The sequence below is a fragment of the Pan troglodytes genome, chromosome 6, assembly GCF_028858775.2.
Source record: "Pan troglodytes isolate AG18354 chromosome 6, NHGRI_mPanTro3-v2.0_pri, whole genome shotgun sequence".
In the NCBI taxonomy this organism is placed as follows: domain Eukaryota; kingdom Metazoa; phylum Chordata; class Mammalia; order Primates; family Hominidae; genus Pan; species Pan troglodytes.
The window spans coordinates 141,078,891-141,091,083 of record NC_072404.2 but is presented as its reverse complement, the minus strand read 5'-3'; positions in this window follow the sequence as shown (position 1 = coordinate 141,091,083).

Here is a 12,193-nt window from a genome sequence, read left to right as displayed (position 1 = left end):
TCTCTATCAAGCTGAGGAAGTTTACTCTATTCCAAGTTTGCTGAAGTTTTTAATCGTGAATGGCTGTCAAATTTTGTCAAATGCTTTTTCTGCCTCAATTTAATATAACTATGTAATTTCATTTCTGTATTCTGTTGATGTGGTGGATTACACTGACTTTTTAAAAATTGAGCCATCCTCGCATACTCATAACAAATATCCCACTTTGTAATGATATATACATTTTAATACTTTTTTAGTTTGATTTGCTGTTATTTTTATTGTTTTTATGTAAAATTAATTTATACTGTAGTAATAAATAACTGATAGAACTATACTTTTTGTTGCTATTGGAAATAGAATTTCATTTTAAATTATTGTCATTAATTAATACTGCCTTATAAATGAAAGTAGATTTTATATATTGATCCAGCAAAATTCCTTAACTACCTAAAATTGATTGTGCTTTTCTATGTATCTTGGCATATCACTTATGAAAAATAATGGTATTGTAAGTTATTTTTTAAATCCATTTAACTCTTCTTTTTGTCGTATTATAGTATATAAAGTGGATTTTCTGGTCATACATTGTCCAGAAATAATAATGATGAGCTTTCCTATCTTGTTCTTGATCATAAATGAAAAAATTCCAATAACTAAAATATTTAATGACTTAAATTTTTATTTTGACTTCTGATTATGCAAGTATTGTGAATATAGCATAGATTTGAGAATAAACGTCAAAACTGTGATCATCTTACAGGGGTATCTCAAGAAAATAAAGAAAAAATTCTAACAAAAAATTGTACAAGATTACCATTGAGGGAAGTTTAAAACTTTATTAATGTTATTACAGAAGACCAGCCATATTTATGTATTTTTATGATTTATAAATGATGGCTCATATTTGGCTAAATTAAATCTTTGGGAATTCAGAGGAAAATGGATTAGGAATCCTAACTCCAGAGAAAATTTGTACTTACTTATTCCACACACCAGGGGGCAATAGCAACCTTGAATCATGTTAAGTTTTAGGCCTGTTTTTTGTTGTTGCTTTTTATCTTTCAAGAGAATAAACCACAAAATCAGTAAGAACAGTCCTATGGTGACACAAGTCTCAAAAGACACTGATATTTTCCATGAGCAGGTGAACTAAATATTTTTTCACTGGGATATTTGCAGGACGGCAGATATGTCTACATGTACCCTGTCAATAAGGGTATGTGTCTACATGTACCCTTGAGTGTCCCATATATAAGAAAGTGTTTCTTTACAGTCCAAGCATGCTTAAGTGTAAATAAAGTCTAATATTCTAATCCTCAGTGGTTATCATTCTCTCAAAGGGTGACGTAGCAATCGTTTCGAACATGTTCTTATTTTTATGCTTTATACTTCAATTAAGCTTTAAGTACAACCTCTCTGTGTTCTCTAATTGACTTATGACTGACATTCTCCTTGCAATCTACATCAAAAATAAATGTTTATTGAATAGTAACTATATGTAGTATATACCAGGTAAATTGGAATAAAACACATAATATGCAAGATGCAAATACTGACTGCTCATCTATAGTTATAATCTATTAAGTATTATAAACTGCTAGTGTCAAAATAAATATTACAAAGCCATACATCAAAAGATGCATATTGAGAATAAATGTATCTAATAGTATATACAAGTACAGTAGGAAAAAGTGAAGTTATAATCAAAGTATAATTTAATGAATTAGGAACAAATATCTAGTGACACAATAGATCAAATTTGTTTTGAAAGAAGGCAATGAATGTAAGTTGCTTTCTTAGAAAAATAAAGTAAAAGTAAATATTTTCCAGGAACTTCACTCATATACAAGTTGGTTGTAAAGATGTTATTTACCCGATACCTCCAACTAATGTGAAGATGCCAGGTAGCTCACAGAAGGGATTCTGCTTTAGTCTATTGCTTTCTTAAAATACTTGGCTATATTTGTTTTACCATATTATCTCATTTGCGGGGCTCTGTGATTATTTACTTCTGAAATTACTTCAAACATATGAACACAAAAAATGATTGATTTAAAACATGAAATTTGGCAAGTGATTACACATAATGTGCTCTAATTACTTGCAATGAAGCTTTTATCCTATGAATTTTTCATAAGGATAAAAACAGCACAGTAAGTAAGTAATTGGTGATTTTTCTTATTTAAATTGTGAATATATTTGTAACTTATATAGATTAAGACAATTGTTCTGGTTGACTGAAATTATAGTACATTTTCAAATGTTATGTAAATACATCATTAAAACTATTGGGGTCTCCCAAGTTAATCATGCAAATTTATGTAAAAGAACTATCATTATTTTTACCATGGGCTGTTAAAAATCTTAATGAGACTTTTTTATCTCATTTAGATTTAAAAATCTTAATGAGGTTTTGTAAATTTTATATCCTATGTTCACGTATGATAAATTTTCCTTAAAATATATGTGCATTTAAGATAATGTGAGATTGTAAGCACTAGTCAACTAAAATCGAGGCTGTCTTTCATTCAGGACAACTCTTTTTTTTTCACATGCAATGAAGAGATTTTTAAATGTAGTTCAATTACTTTCAAGGAAATTTTTATAACTTTTCGATATGATAGAGGTATTAAATTGGGAGCAATTGAAGGGCAAGTAAAAGGAGAGGGAAGAGGAAGAAGAGAAGAAGGAGGAGGAGGAGAAATAAAAGAAGAAATTTTAGTGACCAGCAGGACAGGCTGAATTCCTAATAGCAGATACTACTGCTTTTTAAGAATACCACTGAAAATTATGATTTTTTAAGTGTAAACATTGAATATATTGTGCTTTGAAACAAGTAATGACTTTAGGTATAATTCATTTTATTTAAAACATGGTATGCTGTGCAACAGCATTTGACGTCTAGATACACCTTGACTTACAAGCAGTATTTGCTTAGCATCAGAGGAATTTTAAGTTACCAATACTGTGATTAAATACATATTTAATTAAATGTTCTATTGAGCTGTATTAGTTTTCTAGAGGTGCTTTAACAAGTTACCACTAACTGGGTGGCTTCAAACAACAGAAATATATTTTCTCTGAATTCTAAATACCAGAATTCTGAAATGGTGGTTTTGCATGACTTAGCTCTATCTGAAGTCTGTAAGGAAGGAATAAAGCAGTCACTGATTTAAAGCAAGCATTTAAAGCAAGAATTTAGCAAGGCAAGTTGCAATGGATTTCAGGGCTTCAGTACAATTCTCTGTGGTATCTCCCCTTGGGGCCATGGAGAATGCTATTATGCAAGGGTATGGATCCCCTGCCTCTTGTCCTACTCAACCTCTGCCTCTGGTCTTGCCTATCTGGTCTCTGTTCCTACACCCACGGCTGTGTCTCAGGAGTCATTCTTTCTCTTTCATGACGGGTAGTGCATGTGCATAGCTGAGTAATTCTATCAGCCCATTTCTGCCTATAGACTCTGAGAAGGTTGACAGCCTTCCCTTATTTTGTCTCATCTCTGTCCCTTTTGGCCCAAGCTGAAAGTGTTTCTGAAGATATAACATTTTTAAAGACTTTTTTGGTCTTCTATGTACTTCCAGGGGACTCAGACCATTGCATAATAGCATTCTTCACAGATTCCATCTGGATAACCCCGTCTCCATTCCCTGCCTCTGCTGAGATGGTTGACTGAATCCATTAAATGTATAACTAATCTCTTTAACAGATGACCACATTCTTGGTCTTATTTCCAAAGTATACTGCCTGGATAGGTTGAGAATTTCCCAAACCATCAAGTGCTGGTTCCTTTTTGCATTAGGAACTTCATCTCTTTGCTCTCGTGTTCTCCAATAAGTATCAAGAAGATACCAGACTACATTTTCTACACTTTGCTTGGAAACCCTCACAGTTAAATATTCAAGTGCATTGCTTAAAAGTTTTATTTTCCACCCAACAGAACACAATTCATCCAGGATTTTTGTCACTTTATGACATGGATCACCTTATCGCCAGTGTCCAATAGCATGATACTAAGTTTCTTCCTCTTATTTCCTTTAAGGCTGATTATTTCCATGAACATTCTGATTATGATGATATATGCATTCACTAAAACAATAAAAGCTTTCTCTACCATTCTCTTCACTTAACTTTTGAAACTTCAACACGATCACCTTTAACATCCATATGTAATATATGGGACTTACCAGCCACAATTTGGAACCAATTTTAATCACAAAATTAACAGTTACTAACAACGACAATAAAACCTTCTAATTTTATACTAATAGAGAATAATGTTCTTGAGAGAGATTTAAGAGAACCTGTGGCTTTCCTTGACAAGGTGTTTTGATGGCATATAGTTTGGCATTTTTATTTTAGCTTCAGACATTAAATATAAAACTGCCACTTGATTACCTTTTCCTTGTCCTGCCTCAGTCAATGGTAAGAACCATTAAGATGAGAACAAGAAAGAAGCTATTGTACTTGAATAATCAGAGTCCTTGAATGTGAATTTGTTTTTTTTTTTTTAGACGGAGTCTCGCCCTGTTATCCAGGCTAGAGTGCAATGGCGCGATCTTGGCTCACTGCAACCTCTGCCTTCTGGGCTCAAGTGATTCTCCTGCCTCAGCCTCCTGAGTAGCTGGGACTACAGGCATGTGCCACCACACTCAGCTAATTTTTTTTTTTTTTTTTTTGTATCTTTAGTAGAGACTAAACACGGTTTTACCACGTTGGCCAGGCTAGTCTCGAACTCCTGACCTCGTGGCCTGCCTGCCTTGGCCTCCCAAAGTGCTCGGATTACAGGTGTGAGCCACTGCACCCAGCTGAATGTGAATTTTAATAGACACTGTCACAGAAAGAATAAATGTATAAAACAGACATTGGGGAATTAAGTAGAGAGGCTGGAAAATGAAGTAGAAAGAGAAAATATAGTCTAGTTGATGAATAAATGTAAACACAAAAGAGAAATGACAGAAGTTCAAATTCACAGTAAGTTTCAGTGAAGCCATTGAAAAAAATGATATATTGAGGAGATTAGATTATGTAAAAGCATAACTGGCCAGGCACGGTGGCTCATGCCTGTAATCCCAGCACTTTTGGAAGCTAAGGAGGGCAGATCATGAGGTAAAGAGATCAAGACCATCCTGGCCAACATGGTGAAAACCCGTCTGTACTGAAAATACAAAAATTAGCTGGGCGTGGTGGCACGCAGCTGTAGTCCCAGCTACTCAGGAGGCTGAGCCAGAATTGTTTGAACCTGGGAGGTGGAGGTTGCAGTTAGCCGAGATCTCGCCACTGCACTCCAGCCTGGCAACAGAGTAAGACTCCATCTAAAAAAAAATAAAATAAATAAAAAGTAAAATAAAATAAAGCAGAACCAATTTAGAGAAAAGCACCATAAATGCCAGACAGATAAAGAAGCAGTTATCTAAGAGTAGTGAATTCAACATAGAGTAGAAGGCGATTGTACAGGGCAGCAGCTAAACTTTTAGAAAGTGACTTGACTAGAGAGGAACAATATAGAAAGTTAATGGAAATTCACAGGAGAGGAATATAACATATGTGAGCTGAAGAAATCAGATGAGGAAAGACCCCCTCAACCAAGTCACTACATTATTTACCTAGTAATCAATATAAAGTGTTTCAAGCTGCAGCCCCCAAGGAGTTTCATATGAACAAACTGGCCATTTCTGTGATGTGCCCTGTCAAAACTGGCTGTTTTGAAAATTTAGAATATGAAAAAAATTAGGTCTGTTTACAGAAGATTATCTGACAGAGGTTTGTTATTGAATCAAATCCTACAACGGCACATTAATCCTAAGCACAACTTTATATAAAATGAAAATAAAGTATATCTGCAGCCAGTCAATTATTGCTGTTGACAATTATTTAATTAAATGCCCCACACAGAATGGTAAGAAAGACTGACTAGCAATATTCAATCATTGTGTTTTACCTAACCAAGTTTGTTCCTATAGTTAGAGCTTTGTTTTGATATGTTCCTAACTCAGAATATACCATCGTATTTATCACCTTAAGAACAGTCAGGAACAAGAGTAACCTTAAATGAGTCATGTTTTCCATCTCTGGAATTCCATAGTTAAAATAAATTGGCATTAACATGTATATTAGTTTGCTTGGGCTGCCATAAATATATACCACACACTGGATCGCTTAAATAGCAGATACTTATTTTCTCACAGTTCTGGAGGCTGGAAGTCCAAGGTCAAAGTGCTACTAGGTTTGCTTTCTTGTGAGGCTTTTCTTCGTGGCTTGCAGATGGCCACCTTCTCTCTACTACCTCACATGGCTCTTCATAGGCATATACTCCTGGTGTCTCTTTCTTTTGTTATGAGGACATATAGCCTACTGGAGTAGGATCCCTACCTTATAACTTCATTTACCCTTAATTATGTTCTTAAAGCTCATATTTTAAAAAATAGTCACAATAGAGGTTAGAGGTTCTCTATATGAACGTTGGTGTGGGGCATAGTTCAATCCATAACAGTATGAATAGCATAAAACAAAAGTGATTTTTGTGTTAATATCACTTGTGTTTTTAGTTGAGATAATAAAGTTCTTTACATTGTCAGTAAAATTAGTCTCTTGCTGGCAGTGAGCATTAACAATAGATTTTTTTCACAGAAAAAGGATCCATTTCTTCTAAAGCTTTCTCATTAGCTGAGGGATTGCTAAGCATACCTCCTTCTGTCATAGAAATTATGCAAAAAAATCCATACCAAATCATATTACACTGTAGCTGCAAGAAGTGCCATCACCAAAAATGATGTGAGACATTTAAGCATATTTTCAGTATAAAAAGCAATTCTAATAAGATGACTTTTCTTTCTTCTACTTAAGCTGATAATTCTTTTGTTTAACTTTTTGCAAATATGTCTATTTAATTACAGCAGGGAATTATATGTTGAATATATTGGTGAAATAGCTCTCAAGAACAAAAATAGCAAGATGAATGTTTTGTAATATTTGGAGTTCCTTGTCACAGTTATAAAAAATTTCTGGAGTTGGAAAAATCTTTGGCTGTGGAGACATAACTATGCAAATGACATTGCATGGCTTCAAGAGGGCTTTCTAATGTTCGCCCAAGTGGAATTTAGGCCTAAAGCATCCATCACCTCTGAGGTACAATCAGATTTGAATGTGGATTCCTGGAAGGAGGATGTCAGAAAGTCCAATAGATGTGTGGTATAAATGGTTCTAGAATTGACAGAGGAGAAAAGAGCTGCTGAATTGCCTGAAGGCTCACTGAAGGCTTTAAGTGTTTCATTTTCAAAAGGACATCCTGAAACTAAAGCTATCATCAGTGTATTAAAATGATCTCATTTTCCTACTTTTTTTTCTCGCATTCTTAATCTGCACCAGAGAAGCAATAATAAATACTTCTTATAGTCATGGATCTTATGGGGAAATCTGTTGGCAGCTTATTTTTAGAGCATCTAAGCATTGTTTCCTTGGCATAAAATATGCAAAAATCATTCTACAGAGTAAACTATTAAGCATTCATATATATTCTCTTAGTAAAGCTGGATTGCTTACTATAATATTCTCTCAAATATATCTATTATGTCTAATTTAAATTCTGCAACTTTCCTTTCTATTAGTCCAATATCCCTGGGTACTGAGATTAGTGAATAACTGCTGTTACCAACTCATTATCCTTCAGACAAACTGAGATCTTAGCATTTTTCAAATCTCTAATTGTCTTCAGCATAGATAGCTATCTACACTTCTTTCAAAAAAGTCCTGGAGTGTCATGTTGCATAGGGAAACAATATTTATATTGCTATTCTGAGAACAGAAGACTATTATTTGAGGCTCCTAATTCTGTTGTGTAAGCCAGAAAAAAAAAGATCTTTATATGATTTGCAGAAAAATACTGTGGGTAAATCTCTATTTGTGTTCAAATTTTGATGCAGAACATAAGAAGTTCTGGCACGATAGTTTAATGATTTACCATAAATTGATGATTTATCACAGTTTAATGATTTACTCTTTTACCATAAAAAAGATTCCAGACAGGTTGGGGGATAAGTGAGTTTCTCTTTTATTCTTACACTCTTACTGCCCTGAATGACGTTTAAAATGGCTCAGTATTTGGAGTCTGATTACCAGGCATGTTCAAATAAAGGACGTTTGAGTCTTTATATGCCTTGGGTACTGGTTTACAATATGAAACTAGGGCCTGGGGGTACCAGAAATAGGAATTTCATCTTATGAAAAAAATAATAGGTGACAAAATCAGATGAGAAATCCTAATTCATTTATTTATTCATTTATTTATATATTTATATATTCACAATAATTATTTAGTATTCCTATATGCCTGATAGTGTTCCAGATACTGGGAATAAAGAATAAAACAGAAAAAATCTCTACCCTCATGGACCTTAGATTCTAGTAAGAAAAGACATACTAATAAATACATTACTTGAGCTGGATGAAATATGACTTTAAAAACCTCCCAAATCTCCTAACAGAAAACTTATTACAAAGGTAGAAGACAAAGAAAACAATTTTATTATTAATTAAACATTAAAGCAGAATGTGTTGCACATCAAAGACAATGTGAAAAGAGCTTTCAAAGACAACAGTCTCACTCTTTTTAGATAATCAGGTACAACACATTACACACTTGTTCTCAAGGTAAGTAAATCCTCAAGGAGGAGGACTTGACAGCGCCATTTTGCACATAAAGTTGATTTTAAATTCATTTGCTAATTAGGGCAGGCATCTGTGTTTGTTAATTGTGTTTATGCAGAAGAAAAATAAACTCATATTTTTATGACAAAAGGTAGTTTTGCTACTTGGAGGGAGGTGTCTGCCTATGTAAGGCTCCTACCCTCTCATAGAAACTGGAAAATAGAGGCACTATCTTCCTTGATGATTACATTTCAAAGAGATGGCTCTCAGGTCCTTGAGAAAAATATTCCTGGGTCTTAAAGCTGGCAAGAGGCAATTTGCTGTTTTAAAGATTTACATACATTTCAAAGAGATAGAAAGAATGTAGCATTACAAGTATTCTAAAATAAATGCTCTAAGAAAAGGAAGAAAGGGAAGTCCTTTCATTTATTTTTCAATAGAAAAAATTAAATTTCTCATTTTAAATTCATATCCGCTCTTATAATCTCTTCCTTGTGTTACTGTAAAATAGTGACATTATAATTTTTTAATTATCTTCATTGCTATTTCTACCTTTCTCTGGGTAAATTACAGGCATCTAAATATCCAGCAAGTCCAGTGAATTGTAAAAAATATTTTCTTTGGAGTTTGTGATAAAACATATAAATCTTTTGTTATTTTTGTTAGTTTATTATTTTATCTTGCCTTCCCCTCCCCTAGGCAAACAAGAACATTTATATGTTTCTTCTCTCCCAGAGAAGACTTTGGGGTTAAGAAATCCAAATTTCTGTTCCCAGAGCAATTTTATTAATGTTATCTATAATGTAGCACTACCTTGCAACTGAAAGATATTGCCTTTTCAGATGTTGAATCTGTTTTGATCTCTCGCTTTCTTTTGATTGAGAAAAAAGTATTGGGCTAGGGTACTGTGACAATGTCCAAAGGAAGAAAAATGAAAAGGAAAGAAAACTGTTCCATTTGTTTCTCAATGGAATTTCCAGTTGTCATTTCTAATCACTACAATTAATTGACAATTACCAGTTAGGTAAGAATGTGGCCAGATATAAAGCCTCAGTCTACCTGGTAAAATAATCTTCATCTTAGACTTCATGTAGAGAACTAAAGTAGCCTATGTTTAACAAATGATACATGTGCCAAATGCTTACATTTATGGAGAAGTACCTTTAGTAGAAGGAAAAGGGAAATGATTAACCATGAGATAAAACTGTTATAGTCTTGCCAATGCATCACAATGTAGCAGTCTCTCTTGGTGAAGTATCACTCAGAGTTCTTTGTCTTTGTATCACAACCAAGAGAATTAAGGAGGGTGGACACAAAGGGTGAGGTTGGAGTGAAAGTTTAATAAGCGAAAGAAGAAAGCTCTCCCTTGCAGAGAGGGCACCCAGAAAAGGGTTGCCGTTTTTACAGTTGAATGCAAAGGCTTTTATAAGAAACCAATGAGGGCTGGGTGTCTTATTTGCATAAAGCACAAATTTCTGGTAGGTACACCTCATCCTCCCAGTGCGCATATATGTCCTTAGCTTGAGTTATTCCACATTGCTTTGTTCCCCTTACTGCACATGTGTCAGGCGACCAGATTTTCCGTCGTGGGCATGACCAGGGAAATCACCTGTGTAGCCTTTCTTATCTGTGCAGCTGTAGGCAGTTCTTAGGCAAGATCCCCTGTGCAAGTTCCCTTATCTGTGCCTGCAGGCTGTTGTTTTGTTAAAAAGAATTCAACCAAGGACCCAACCTAACTCCCTGCCAGTTTCTTCCTTTCTCCTCTCTCAAAATGTATGGTAGGTAAAAATAGCCATTTTTCTAATCAATTTACTTATTTTCAGGCAAATTCATTCAAACACTTTTCCATACTGGCTTGATATTGTCCTATTTTGTTTACTCTGAAAAGTCTGTGGAACACTGCTTAATTTTCAACAAACTCGTCTGCTACCACTTAGCCTGGGTTTCTTACCACACTTGCCCCAAACCTTTACTCCCTCTCTTGCAGTCACATGGACCTCCTCTCCATTCCTATAATTCAGAAGTTACTCTCCAGGTTCTGAGCCTTTGTACTTAACTTTTCACTCAACCCAGAAAATTCAACTTTCCCCCTACCACCAGATATCCATTTGTAGAACTCACGCTTTTCTTTCCATGAGGTTTCCCCTCACATGTCATTTTATCAGAGAGGCTTTATTGGACCACTCATATAAATAGCACTTTCTCCTTCACCTCTAGAATTTCTCCCATTTCATTTACCCTGCCTTAGATTTTCTTCTAGCACTTAGACAACACCAGATGTGTGTTAGGGCAAAACTGTTACGTGCTGAATGAGTTACCCTCTTTTGTAACCTCTACTGAACTCTCTTCTACTCACTAGCGTTATATAATTTCCTCAGTAGATATGAACCTAAAATCTTCTTCCCCTTCTTCTCACATGATTTCACATTTTCAGTTTTCCTAGTCTATTGTATGCCCACTTATCCTGTAACATTTGCTACCTTCTATCTTTCACTGTAGTTAGCTATTTGCATAAGTTTTTACTACAAGAATTAAAGTCTTTTTAAGGCAAAGACTGTTTTAGTTCTCTTTTAAAACACTGTAAGTTCAAAGTTCAGTTGCTAACAAATTGCCTGGAATGTAGCATGTATCAAATAATTAATTGCCAGATGTTAATACTGATTCAAACGTCATCTATTAAGATAAATCTGTCATTTTTTATAAAGTTAAAATATTTCATAATAAAACAAGTTTTTAAAAATAAATATGAATAAATGAATTCATCAACTTTCCCAGAAGGCTATTGGAATTTGGATGGTGGAATTTATTACCCTATCCCAAAGATAAATTGGAGCTTACAAACCTATTCTTAAAGCTATCTGAGAACATGGAGGTGTTCAGATTCTCTTTGTGTAACTCTATATAGATAGCCTGCTCCTCTGTTTTCTAATGATAATTAATCCATTATCATGCTTTTAAATAAGGATCCCTTTTGAAGTAAAGCCAGCTTTCTATACAGTTTCCTTTCTTGTTTGCGATTATTTTGTAAATCTGTAGGCATCGTTGTCTGGGGTAAATACCCGGGTTCATCATCTCATGCCAAGAAGATTAAAGACATGGACACACATGAGGAGGAAGTTCAGGAGCGGAGGTTCAGTGGGCAAAAGAAAGAGAAAGGACAGCAGCTCTTTCTCTCTTGTGAGAGAGAGGGGTGTCCAAAAGGGAAAAGCCGGCCTGTGGAGGACCACAGCAGATTTTATAGGCAGGCTTGAGGAGGCAGTGTCTGATTTCCATAGGACCCACAGATTGGTTCGACCAGGTGTGACCTTTCCACAGTGCATGGGGAAGGCTGGTCACCCCATCCTAATCTTATTATGCAAACGGGCTTTCCACTTGTCCAGCACCATCTTGTCTGTTCCTTACTGTACCTGTGGCTGGCAAAGAGAAGGGAAGATGGAGCCACCATTTGGGTTATGCCTAGTCCCAGGTAGCATTTTCCTATTGGCACAACTGCTGGCATTCATTCGTGCAAGCTTCCAGCTCACTTGCCTATGTCTGCAGCTCGATTTTATAGGCTGCTGTTTATTAG